This window comes from Syngnathus scovelli, chromosome 1 (assembly GCF_024217435.2).
Source record: "Syngnathus scovelli strain Florida chromosome 1, RoL_Ssco_1.2, whole genome shotgun sequence".
In the NCBI taxonomy this organism is placed as follows: Eukaryota; Metazoa; Chordata; class Actinopteri; order Syngnathiformes; family Syngnathidae; genus Syngnathus; species Syngnathus scovelli.
The window spans coordinates 3,650,581-3,663,954 of record NC_090847.1 but is presented as its reverse complement, the minus strand read 5'-3'; the positions used below and the strand labels follow the sequence as shown (position 1 = coordinate 3,663,954).

At 46.9% G+C, this 13,374-nt stretch overlaps 1 long non-coding RNA gene across 1 annotated transcript in view; it reads left to right on the top strand.

The window, feature by feature from the left end:
• Nucleotides 1-1,923: 1,923 nt before the first annotated feature.
• Nucleotides 1,924-13,374, top strand: part of LOC137840576 (uncharacterized) — a 32,200-nt gene continuing 20,749 nt past the window's right edge. Inside the window, exon 1 of the long non-coding RNA XR_011087320.1 lies at nt 1,924-2,016. This is a non-coding gene — a long non-coding RNA (uncharacterized lncRNA). The remainder of the gene's footprint in view (nt 2,017-13,374) is intronic.

Genomic DNA, 13,374 nt, shown 5'->3' with positions numbered 1-13,374 from the left:
AAACCCAATCCGAGTCTTCGCCTGCAGCCGTGAACAACCACCAAATGGTGCCTGGCTCTGAAGCACCTTTGACCTTTGGCGAAGGACAAGAAAAGACTCCTGTTGTGCTTGGAGAAGGACAAGTACACTCCGGAGGACAGACAACATCCTCGGGGACGAGAAAAGACAGTGAAAAGCGGAGGAACTCACAATGATGAAAATTGACTCATTTGAACAATGGACTCATTCAAGAGTGATGAATGGGGTCGCTCTGAAGCAACAACAAAAGAACACCAACTTGATAGGGTGAAGTGCGGCAAAAAGATATGGACTTGGAGTGTCCGACGACCAAACCGCACTCCTTGCTACGGCGTTCCCAAATTTGGTGGAGCTTGGTTCAAAGTGGAAGGGAGGTTCATTGTGCACTGAGTTTGACAGGATTGAGGAGATTTGATAAATAAATAAATAAAAATTTGAAAAATACGTAGGGCTACAGATTATAGTCAGTGATTGAACGGATTTGGATAAAACAAATAGGCTAAAACGGTAGGAAACAAGAGCAAGATCTTATATTTTGGCTCATCAAGCTTAAGACGTAGAGGTCGAGTTATATAAATTTTAGAACAGGACATTTGGCAGTCAGGAGGAAGCTAGGTTGCTCAATGTACCTACTCAATACAATAGTAAGGGTTTTTATACCACAGTGGAGGTTGGATGGTCAGAAAGTTAGGTACGTTCAATTTTTGACATTCACACAATCATGCATAGGAGTCACAAGGCAACAGTTAACAAGACAATGACTGCAATAGGGGCCACCTACGACTGCACCGACATGGAAAAGTAGAAGTGAGAGAGCAGAGTATGGAATTATATGCTAAAACGTCTGCTATACAGTTACCAATAGGAGATTCTATCAAGAGAAGCTACATGAGAGATGGATTAGAATCTCTTTGTCTGCGTGGGTGCGTGTGTGTGTGTGTGTTCACACCCTGTGTGGGTGCGAGCGTGTGAGGAGAAAGAAGGCATGGGTAAGACAATCTCTTTTAAACCAGGAGGCAATAAATGGGAACGCCCCTGTCATAAATAGTTTTTGGTTAAAGGGAATCATTAGGAAGTGTTCAAACTCTTCCCGCAAACATTCCTATTTGCCAGTTAAATGGGCACTACAATTGACCACGAGAGTTGCAAACAACAGATGAAGAGCAGTCCTTGGCAGATTATATGATCAGGACGCTCAAACTGTGTCAAAGACAAATTTACTGCCGCCTGATCTTTCCTCCTCACAGGTCAACAACCCCATCAATCCAGGAGACTGGGTCTACATCGAGGTCATCAAAGGAAGGAACTGGGCCAGCCACGACGGGAGGGACCATTCCAAGTCTTGCTGACTACACATGTTGCACCCAAGGTTGCAGGACCCACAAATGCATTAACGACGACTGCTCTCCAGGAGGAAACTGGATGGGAGCTTTGGACATCACCGCTGTGTGCCAGGATGAGAGAGCCGTTTTCAAGGTGTAAGGGCTCTACTACCAACATGGCTGCACCATCGGACGGGACCTACTTCATTCAGAAGTTCAGAGGCACTGCCTCACCTGCATCCTATGAGTGCACGTGCCTGTTCAGTACGGATCATGGTTTTGTGGTCACAGGAGTTGTCCGATGCTGCCTGCCAACTGGACACGAGTGTGTGTGCGCCGGTGTGTGTGACAGACCTCACCTACAGACTAGAACATCATCAGCTGACGAAAACACGGGCACATATACAACTTCTTAGACGTGACAGTTGTGATAATGATAATGAGACGTGGATTGCGTAGATGCTGTTCTGTTGAGCATGTTTTACAGAAACTTGATGATTTGACCAGCGAAAATGCTTCGCAAGTGATGGATACAATGATGTATTGTTTCTGTGTTTTTCTTTTTATTTTTTATTATTCATAGCATTCTGGTCGCCTGTGGCAACGGGGCCGTGTAAGAATTTTCCTGCTAATAACATCCGGCCAGCAGGTTTTTCGCTTACACAATAAGTTTGAGGTAATGCCTCATCTTCACTGGAATGTGTTGCTATCATTGTTTGTTGTTTTTATGTTTACCATTCTACTTTCTTCATTATACGTATATATGTATTTTTCCTTGCTTGTCTTTGTTGTTTGGGGTGGCATAATCATATGATAAATCAGGAGGGAGATGTTAGGGTTTTCCAGGTTATCTTTATCGTAGGATTATGTTGGAGTGCAACAGGTAATAAATACCTTACCTTGTCCTCCTTATCACAAGGTCATAAAACATCCCCTGACATGTTTAGACTAGAGGGCAAGGGCTTTAGCCAGCCTACCCATACCCCCACTCTGTTCCTCCTAATAAATATGCCTTTGCAGGAAGGAGACTTTTCAGATTTCATTCCTGTAGCGAGTGATCTCTCCACCTGCAGGTGTCTAAAAGAACTTGCCTTGTCTCTGTGTGGTTCTTGCAAAATAAGTTGGAGTGAGCAAATCTCTAACAGGTGTCACTCCATTAAATAGCAACAACAGGCTAAACGATAGGTATGCTAACGTGACAAACACAAAAAAAGAGCTGAGAATGGGCCAAATAATAATAAATAATAATAATAATAAATATAAGAGGAGCAAAAATAGAGCAAGTGTACATACAGCAGACAGTGGACTTGGATATGGTGCTTTAAAGTGTTAATTGCTTTATTTGATGTTTTCTCTATTTTTTATGTTTTGAATATGTTCAAGATAAAGATATAAAAGCATGTGAAGTGATCAACTATACTAAAAATAACATGGGAAGTGGTCAACTATACTTGTAAGTAAGTGATGTCTTAATGCTCAAGTAAAAATTTGTGAAATAAAACATATATAAGTCGCTCCTGAGTATAAGTCGCCCCCCCACCCAAACTATGAAAAAAAGCGTGAATTATAGTCCGGAAATTACGGTAAACACAATTGCCTTGATTTTCAGTGAAGTATTGAAATTCCCATTTCTCTTGAAAGGGAATGTCAATGTCAACTTTCAAGATTCAAGATTCAAGAGTTTTTTATTCGCCATGTTTGAGCGTGCCAAACAAGGAATTTGACTTCGGTAAATCACAGCTTCTGTTCAACATTTAGGTGACTAACAACAACACTCAGGACATGTGAAAAATGGCAGATATTCTCAAACATCCCCTGATCTTAAACTCCCAAGAGGGCAAGGAAAAACTCAAAACTCCAGCTAGGGGAAATGAGAAACCTTGAGATGAGCCCACAGATGGGAGGGTCCCTGTTCTAGGATGACCAGGCTGCAATGGATGAAGAGAGGACACATTGTACAAACAGTGTAGACAATTCAAAAAAGGTGTGGAGAGCAGGATGTTATTGTTTTATGTTATTTCCTCGTTTTCTTTGCAGTCGCCATGGCAGAAACGAGCGGAGAGGGGTGGTGCTGCCACCTTTTGGTAATAGGAGGAATCACAGTTTCAAGGTTTATGATTTTTGAGGCGGGCCATAAATAATACATTATAAGACCGAAGCTGCGGGCCGCATGAAATCTGACCGGGGGGCGGATTTGGCCCGTGGGCCGTTCTTTTGACCTGCCTGACTTATTGGAACTACATGATGCCAAACTTCACTTGCCCCAGCCACTTTGCCCAGCTTGTACCCAGGAATCAAGGGGTTCCCGGGCCAGCTGAGAGACAGTCTCGCCTGCACGTCCTGGGTCATCCCTGGAGTCTCCTAGCGGCGTCCAGGAGGCATCTTAATGAGATGCCCGAGCCATCTCATCTGGTTCCTCTCAACTTGGAGAGCAGCGGCTCAACTCCAAGTCCTTCACGGATGATTGAGTTTCTCTCTCTCTCAGGGAGAGCCCGGACACCCTACAGAGGAAACTCATTTTGGCTACTTGTATCCAGGATCATGTTCTTTCGGTCACAGCCCAGCTCATGATGATAAGTGAGAGCAGGAACGCAGATCGACTGGTAAATTGAGAACTTCACCTTTTGGCTCAGTACAAAGTCCGCATCACAGCAGACGCGGCACCGATCCGCCTGTAGATCTCATGCTCCATCCTGCCTTCGCTTTTGAACAAGACCCCAAGATACTTGAACTCCTCTACTTGGGAGAGGATCTTTTTCCCGACCCAGAGAAGGCATTACACCCTTTGCCACCCGTGAATTTCAGGTCTTTGAAGTACCGTAATTTCCGGACAATAAGTCGCGTTTTTTTTCATAGTTTGGGTGGGTGGGGGGGGGCGACTTATACTCAGGAGCGACTTATATATGTTTTTTTGTCACAAATTTTTACTTGATCACTTACTTACAAGTATAGTTGACCACTTCCCATGTTATTTTTAGTATAGTTGATCACTTCACATGCTTTTATATCTTTATCTTAGACATATTCAAAACATAAAAAATAGAGAAAACATCAAATAAAACAATTAACACTTTAAAGCACCATATCCAAGTCCACTGTCTGCTGTATGTACACTTGCTCCATTTTTGCTCCTCTTATATTCATTATTATTGTTTATTATTATTTGTTTATTTATCATTATTCAACACTCTTATTTATTCATTGCGTGTGCCTTCTTGTTTTTTTTTTTTTGTGTTGCTTGTATGCATATGTGTACTATCTCACCGAGGGATAGTGGGAACGTAATTTCAATCTCTTTGTGTGTCTTGGTATATGAAAAAAATCGACGATAAAGCAGACTTTGACTTTGATAAAACAACAAAATAAACAAAACAAAAAACTACATCTGAAAAAAATTATATTTTCAGACGAAACTGGATGAGGGTGCTCTAAATTTTACCGTTGGCCGTGACTCATCAACTGGGTGGGCTTAAGGAAAATGGCACCAAAAAGAAACTCATATTTTGCAGGTTACAAACTTCAAGTTGTAAAATATCCAGCTGAAAACAGTAATTGAGCAGCAGAAAGAAAGTTTGGAGAACCGTGATGTACCAAGGTATTACTATTTCAAGTGACGTCAGTGGCACGGCACGGCGGTTGTTTACATAAAGGACAAACGTACCCACGTAAGGACTACCGGCATCATTAGCGGTGATCATTTCTAAGCGACACGGAGGACAAAGAGTTTGAAGGAATTAAGGATTTGGAGTGACATAGAAGGTTTGAAAAACTAGTATGGCTTTTACGCACGCCCGGTCCTACTCTACTGAGTCGGGGGCCGGCGCTCGGCCGAGTGGCTGTCCGTGAACGGTGCATGGGGCTCGGACATGGCCATTACGCACGCCTGGTCCTATGCCATGGAGCTCTCGTGTCTGGAAGTCCACGCCGCCACACGCTTGGAAGTTTGTTTTGTTTAATAAAGAGCCGTTTACCAAACCCACGTCTATCCTTGTACTTTGTTAACGCTACAATATAGTTATATACTAGATCTGTGGAATAAAGACGAGGCTGACGTCAGGGAGCATGCGCGGCAATGTTGACAAAGGATGAGGAATTTGATGGATGGATTTAATGGATTTAAAGTGCACGGATGGTTTGATAATATTATTGCTTATATTATAGTTATTTGAAATATAGTTTATCTATTGTTATATGAGCCTGTGGAATATTTTGAAGTGCAAGCGCCCTCAGCCGTTGTTGACAAAGAATGATCAATGGATTTAATGAATTGGAGTGACACCGGTGATTTTATAAACGTGTGATTCATGTAATTGTTTTCTTTAATAACTCTATATGTTACGTCAGGCCCATTCTCAGCTCTTCGTTTGTGTTTGTCACGTTAGCATACCTATTGTTTAGCCTGTTGCTATTGTATCGAACGATCGATGGATTTAATGAATTGGAGTGACACCGATGGTTTTATAAACATGTTATTTATGTAATAGTTGTCCTAAATCACTCTATATGTTACGTCAGGCCCGTTCTCAGCTCCTCGTTTGTGTTTGTCACGTTAGCATACCTATCGTTTAGCCTGTTGCTATCGTATCGAACGATCGAAGGATTTAATGAATTGGAGTGACACCGATGGTTTTATAAACATGTTATTCATGTAATAGTTGTCCTTAATCACTCTTTATGTTACGTCAGGCCCGTTCTCAGCTCTTTGTCTTTGTCACGTTAGCATAGCTATCGTTTAGCCTGTTGTTGCTATCGTTTAGCCTGTTGTTGCTCGTTCATGACTGTTTTTGGTGTGGGATTTTGTCGAATAAATTGCCCCCAAAATGCGACTTATACTCCGGAGCAACTTATATATGTTTTTTTTTCACTTTTTGGGGCATTTTATGGCTGGTGCGACTTATACTCCGGAGCGAGTTATAGTCCGGAAAATACGGTACTCTCCCCACCGACTCACGACGTCCTGGAGCCTTGCCTTTTAACTCCATCGGTTAGTTCAACCCCAGAGATCTGAGAGTCACATCAGAGTCTCCAGGCCCTGCTTCCACAATGGAAGGCGTGTCAGTGGAATTGAGGTCGTCGAAGAATTCTCCCCACCGACTCACGACGGCCCTAGTCGAGGTCAGCAGCACACCATCTCCACTGTAAACAGTGTTAACGGTGCACTGCTTCCCCCTCCTGAGACGCCAGATGGTGGACCACCACTCCTCCCACACCTGGATTTTTGCCTCAACAACTGCCGAGGCCACCTTCAGCTTGGCCATCTGGTACCTGTTAGCTGTCTCCGGAGTCTCACAGGCCAAAACGGGCCGATAGGACTCGTTCAGCTTGACGGCATCCCTTACCGCTGGTGTCCACCAGCAGGTTCCGGGGTTGCCGCAACAACAACAACAACAACAACAACAACAACAACAACAACAACAACAACAACAACAACAACCAACAACAACAACCTTACGGCCACAGCTACGGTCGGCCACCTCAACAATGGAGGCACAGAACATGTCCACTCAGATTCAATGTACCCCGCCTCCCACGGGATGTGGGAAAAGCTCTGCCAGAGGTGGTAGTTGAAGCTATTCATGACAGGGTATTCTGCCAGATGTTCCCAGTAGACCCTCACAGTACGTTTGGGTCTGCCAGGTCAGACCGGCATCTTCCCCCCACCATCAGAGCCAACCCACCACCAGGTGGTGATCAGTTGACAGCTCCACCCCCCTCTTCACCCGAGTGTCCAAAACATGCGGCCCCAAATCTGATGACAGGGGCACAGATGGACACCCTTATGTTTGAACATGGTGTCCATTGTGCACAATTCATGTTGAGCACAGAATTTCAGTAATAGAACACAGCACAGGACAGGAGGGGGGGGGCTGTTACTCCCAATCACGCCCTTCCAGGTCTCACTGTCCTTGCCCACGTGAGCATTAAAATCACCCAGCAGAATGATGGAGTCCCCAGAAAGACCACTCTCCAGTACTCCTTCCAAGGACTCCAAAAAGTGTCGATACTTTTGGTGCATAGACACAAACAACAGTCAGGACCCGTCCCCCCACCAGCTACCAACTCGCTCACTGTGGTGAACCCAGTCGGGGGCAATAAGTATGCCCACATACTGTGGAAAACTCCAGAGTGGAAGAGAGTCCAGCACCTCTCAAGGGGACTTGTACCAGAACCCAAACTGTGTGGAGGCAAGTCCAACTACTTGTGCACAGCCTAATTTCTCTCTAGAAAAATGACGTAACATACTCATTTGTGGTGGTGGTGGGTGGGCAGTGGCGGCTCAATCGAAATGGTGAGGTGGAAACGGAGAATGGATAAGGAGAGACAAAAAGGAAAGGATCCACTGACGAAAAAGAGTGAAATTTTATCATGAAAATGGGTGGAGAAATGGATGACAAGGATGCTACAGGAGGTGGGAACAGGCCAGTAAAGACAAAAAATAAATGCTCGACATGTTATAACAATGACTGGTTAAAACAGAAGAAATACCCAATATGGCTTAGACCATGCCCAGGCGATCCATTTTATGCTAGCTGCTCCCTGTACCCAGCAAAGATTCTCCTCAAATGCGAAGGTAAAACCGCATTAGAGGATCCAATCAAGTTGCTGGGACCGGGGTGGTCTCAGGTCACCGCCCTCATCTGACTCTCGGTGTCCCATGAGACAGCGGCTACAACGACTGATTTGGGGAGGATGGTGGAACCTAAACATTGATCGTATAAGGACCCCGGCCTATAAAAGAGTATTTAATTGAAGCAGCCAAAGTGGGGCCACCGAGCCTCACACAAGTTTGATCTTTTGGTCGTCTTCAGATACTCCAGGTTGCAGTGGTTCGTCCAGACGATGAAAGGGATGGAGGCACCCACCAGCAAATGCTCCACTACTCCAAGGTCAGCATCACCGCGAGGGGCTCCCGGTGTCCGATGTTGTAGTTTCGCTCTGGGGTGACTCCTACGACCGAAGCGTTCACTTCGACCACAAACTGCCTCTCGGAATCGGGCGTCCTGAGGACAGGTGCAGAAGTGAACCTCTCCTTCAGCTCCCGGAACACCTGGGCTGCCTCATCAGTACACCAGGGCAGAGAGACGAGGCTAGTAAGGGGAGTGAAGGGAGCGGCCACCGTGCTGTAAATGAACCGGCGCTAAAAATTGGTGAACCCCAGAAACTGCTGCAGCCGCTTATGAGTTTCAGGGACTGGCCAAGTTGTGACAGCCCTCACCTTCATTGATGGATACATCGCACACCGCGTAACTGAGGAATTTCACGAACGGGGTGTGGAATTCACATTTCTCCGCCTTGACAAACAAAGAGTTCTCCAACAGGTGGTGCGGCACCGCCCTGACGTGGCTGATGTGTTCTGGGAGCGTGAACATCAAACAAATCGAATTGTAGGTTCTTAAGAATACCTTCTTTAATACATCCAGCAAGCAACTTCTTCCTTGGTCTCCAAAGCCTTCCGTGACAACTCACTCGAGTTAAGATTCAAGAATTTTTATTCACCATGTTTGAGCATGCCAAACAAGGAATTTGACTTTGGTAGTACATCACAGCCTCTGTTCAACATTTAAGTGACTAACAACACTCAGGACATGTGCGAAAACTGACAAATATTCTCAAACATCACTTGATTTTAAACTCCCAGGAGTGCAAGGAAAAACTCAAAACTCCAACTAGGGGAAATGAGCAACCTTGAGAAGAGACCACAGATGGGAAGATCCCTCTTCTAGGATGACCAGGCTGCAATGGATGCAGAGTGGACACATAGTACACATAGTACACATAATACAGACAATTCAAAAAAGGCGTGGAGAGCAGAATGTTATTGCACAGCAATGACTCTGAGACTAAGAGTGGTGTGAGTTCATCAGAGCGACAGCCTGGGGGAAGAAGTCTCTGTGTCAGCTGGTTTTGGCGTACAGGGCTCTATAACGCCATCCGGAGGGGAGTAGGTTGAACCTGGGTGAGAAGGGTCTGTAGAGTTATTGCTTGCACGTTTCCTGGTCCTGGAGAAGTACAAGTCCTGGATAGATGGGAGGTTGATTCCAATTATATTGTCTGGAGTTGCAGTCTGTGCTTGTCTTGTTTGGAAGCCGATCCAAACCAGACAGTGATGGAGGTGCAGAGTATAGACTGGATGATGGCAATGTTGAAGGTCTTCAGCAGCTCCCACGGCAGGTTGAACTTCCTAAGCTGTCTCAGAAAGTACAGCCTCTGCTGGGCCTTCTTCCGGACAGAGTCTATGTGGCTGGTCCTGTCACGAATCGGAGTGGAACATGGAGCAGGACGACCAAGTGCAGCTTGGACCAGGGTTTATTGAGGGAAAAGGGAACTGGAACGAGGCATCGAGGGAAACAGACGAGAACTGGCAAACTAATAACATGACAGACTGACCGACAGGGATGGCAAACAGAAACAGACTCGAAACAGACAGGAACCACAAGGACAGCAAACGTGACGACATCGCATACATAGCAAACTATGACACGATCGGGAACGAGTCGTGACAGAACCCCTCACCCCCCCTTCCCACAAGGGATGGCTCCCGACGTCCCAAAAAACAAACAACTAGGGGAACCGAACCGCACTCGGGCGGCGACTAGGGGAACCGAACCGCACTCGGGCGGCGACTTGGGGAACCGAACCGCGCTTGGGCGGCGACTTGGGGAACAGAAGCGCGCTCGGGCGGCGACTTGGGTGACAGAACCGCACTCGGGCGGCGACTTGGGGGACAGAACCGCACTCGGGCGGTGACTTGGGGGAGCGAACCGCACACGGGCGGCGACTTGGGGAACCGAACCGCACTCGGGCGGCGACTTGGGGAACCGAACCGCACTCGGGCGGCGACTTGGGGGACAGAACCGCACTCGGGCGGCGACTTGGGGGACAGAACCGCACTCGGGCGGCAACTTGGGAGACAGAACCGCACTCGGGCGGCGACTTGGGGGACAGAACCGCACTCGGGCAAACGGAGAGTCAGAACCGCATGCAGCGGCAAGAGTCACACGCGCCGCAGAAGTGGGAGTGGAGCCAGGGACGATCGCTGGTTTGGCGCAGCTGGCTCAAAGTCCGGCGTTGCTGGCTAGAAGTCCGACGATGGCCGTGGGTCCAGTGACGCCGGGGTGAGGCCCGATGGTGGCCGCGAGTCTGAGGGCGCCCGCGGAGTCGATGGCGCCGGGAGGAACTCCAATGGCAGCCGCGGGTCCGGTGTCGCGGGAGCGAGTTTGACGGCAGCTGTGGAGCCCATGGCGCTGGAACCTGCTCGGACGTGGATCAGGCATCGCAGCGGCAGCTGGTGGTCGAGGGGGGTCCAAGCGCTGGTCGCTGTGATGGTCGGATCGTTCTGTCACGAATCGGAGTGGAACATGGAGCAGGACGACCAAGTGCAGCTTGGACCAGGGTTTATTGAAGGAAAAGGGAAGTGGAACGAGGCATCGAGGGAAACAGACGAGAACTGGCAAACTAATAACATGACAGACTGACCGGGACAGGGAGTGAGGGGCAGACAGGACTTATATACACGACAGGTAATGAGAGGAAGGTGGGAATAATCACACTGATCATAGGCACACAGGAGGGGAGGGGCGAGCACACAGACACACGAACAAAACTATGACACGATCGGGGACGAGTCGTGACAGGTCCATTTCAGGTCCCGAGAGATTGTGGTTCCCAGGAACTTGAAGGTGTCTGTGGAGAGAATAGTATTACTGCGGATAGTGAGGGGTGAAAGTGGTGAAGGGTCTCGCCTGAAGTCCACTGTCAACTCCAACGTCTTGAGCGGGTTCAGGTCCAGGTGTTTTTGGCTGCACCAGTGGACCAGCCGTTCCACCTCCTGTCTGTACGCAGTCTCCTCACCGTCCCAGATCAGTCCAATGAGACTGGTGTCGTCTGCATACTTCAGGAGCTTCACAGGAGAGTCACCTGAGGAGCAATCGTTAGTGTAGAGAGAGAAGAGCAGTGGGGAGAGGACGCACCCCTGAGGGGCACCAGTATTGGAGGTCCGGGTGTTGGATGTGATGGTCCCCAGCATCACACGCTGTCTCCTGTTGGTCAGGAAGCTGGTGATCCACTGACAGGTGGAGGCAGGCACCGCGAGCTGGATGAGCTTCTTTTGGAGGATGTCAGGCGCACTTCCTTCTCGCGGATCTGGAGTGCGGGCGCGGCCTCTGCAAGAGAGAGAGTAGGTGACAACGGAGATGGAGGTGTGGACAGAGCGGTTGTGGGGGGAGGTGAGTATGTTGATTGTGCTGCAGGAGGTCCTGTTGTGTGGCAGGACCGATCAAACCTGCAGTAAAACCTGTTTAGCTGGTTTGCAAGCCTTTGGCTCTCTACAGGACGGGGGGTTGGTTTCTTGAAGCCCGTGATGCTCTGCAGACCTTTCTACACTGTTGAGGGATCAGGATTGGCAGAGAGGTGTTTCTCCAGGCTCTCCCCGTAACACCTCTTGGCTTTCCTGACCTCTCGGTTCAGTGTGTTTCTGGTCTGCTTGAACAGGTCCCGGTCGCCACTCCTGTAGGCCTTCTCCTTGACTTTGCGCAGCCTCCTGAGGTTCGGTGTAAACCAAGGTTTGTCGTTGTTGTACATGCAGAAAGTCTTAATCTGCACACACAGATCCTCACAAAAACTGATGTGAGGATCTGTGTGTGCAGACTAAGACCTTCTGCATGTACAGAAGAGTGTATACTTCAGGGAATTTCCATACGTTACACATTTAACACCCTTCACTGTTCTTCAAAACCTGTTCTCACTGCAATTAAAAAGCAAGGAGGTAATTCAAACCTAAACTCCAGCATCTCCAGATTGTGTCAAATCAGTGGTATTTCAGTGACAAGCTATGATGATGCGATGAAGAGCCATTTAGATGACTGAAAACGTGAACACATTTTAACAGCTCATGACATGAAAGAAAGTATTTTTTATATGTTAATTATTTTAATTTGGATGGATATTTTAATCTCGTGAGGGGAGATTAGCTTTAACTTTGTTTTTCAATAGATCATTTTAAAAACAATTTCTTTAAAAAGTTGGGTTTTTCAATATAGCATTTTAAAATCATTTCTTTAAAAGGTTGTGTTTTAAGCCTACATCACAACTTGACTCACCGCAGACCCTTCTAGCCACAAGGTCATTGTCTCTTTTAGTGATAGACACACTGCCCCCCACCCTGTTACCATCTCACAAAAGCCTGTGTGCACTCAGAAATTCTGTGAACCCATCGAAAAACACATGGACGCACGCACGCACGTGCGCACGCACGCATGCACGCACACACACACACACACACACACACACTATCACTATCACTACCACCCTCAACCAAAATGATGAACGAGTGCACCTTGAGAAAAGGGCCCTCTCCAATAAACAAGCTTATCTCACCTCTCTCCTGCCGCTGCATGTGAAAAATGAGCTCTGGGTGTCACTGTTAATCACTGTAATTGTTAATGTTAAGAGGGGGGCAGTTGCTCGTTGCCCTACACCTTTATTGATTTCATTTTTCTTTCACATTAAAATTCTGTGTGCCTTTGTAGATCCTCCCCTCATTTCTTCAACCAAAAGCAGTAGCTAATTAGTTATATACTGGGCCCTGTGTGATGTGAGATATCAGGCTAAAGCCTTCTATTACTAGACTGATAAAGTGGCTTTGGCTGTCCAAAATTATCAGCAAGAGAATATGGCTGATGGTATTGTCGTGATTATTTTGATTAGACATGCTCATGCATCATATAACACAACGTAGCTGGATTGTGCAGCAGCACAATGTAGTAAATTATGTAGTAAATGATTGTATGTAATACTGTATTTTCATACATCTATCCTGTTTCTTCACTGTTTATCCTGTTCGGGGTCACGGAGAGCTTGAGTTATAAGTATACCAGCTGGCAATTAGGTGAAAGTCTGACTGAAATAACTTCTTCCAAGATAAAGTTATCATGTGATCCTTATCATGAGTCAAGTGGCACACTCAGTCTTTACATTGCACACACCGAATGAAACCCACACACGGCTCAGCAAACTAAGCAACAGTCAGTCCCAG